General features: G+C 44.3%; 1 protein-coding gene across 1 annotated transcript in view; it reads left to right on the forward strand.

Annotated features, from left to right (window-relative positions):
- The window catches only part of LOC106868984 (dentin sialophosphoprotein), a 42,600-nt gene that overhangs the window by 13,749 nt on the left and 28,352 nt on the right, over positions 1 to 499 (forward strand). The window lies entirely within an intron of this gene.

Genomic DNA, 499 nt, shown 5'->3' on the forward strand with positions numbered 1-499 from the left:
TATATATTGTTGGAATTTACAAAAAAACAAAAAACGAAGACAGGGGTATAAACAACAAACAGGTGTAATAGTTTAATGCTCGGGAAGGTGAGAAAGTCTTTTATGTTTCGAGCCTATGCTCTTCAACAGAAAGGAACATGAGGAAATAAACAGAGAAAGAATAAAAAATGCTTTAGTGGCTAGCAGCCAATCATAGTGGCTGGTTGGACAGAGGTGGTCAGACAGGAGAGCTAGGAAGAAGGGGAGATAATAAAGTAGTGGTAATCTCAAAATGAAGGTGTGTGTGCGTGTGTGAGAGTGTGTAAGTGTGTGCGTGTGGATAGGGGCTAGTGACATTGATGTGTGGATATGTGTGTGTGTAGGTATGTGGATGATGGTGTGGATGCTGAGAAGTGGTCAGTGCTAGTATGTGCAGGGGCGTGTGTGGCATGATGTGGTGTGGTGTTGAAGTGGGGTGGTGTTGAAGTGTGGTAGTGTTGGGGAATGCGAGGGTGGGGTG

The sequence above is a fragment of the Octopus bimaculoides genome, chromosome 27 (assembly GCF_001194135.2).
Source record: "Octopus bimaculoides isolate UCB-OBI-ISO-001 chromosome 27, ASM119413v2, whole genome shotgun sequence".
NCBI lineage: Eukaryota > Metazoa > Mollusca > Cephalopoda > Octopoda > Octopodidae > Octopus > Octopus bimaculoides.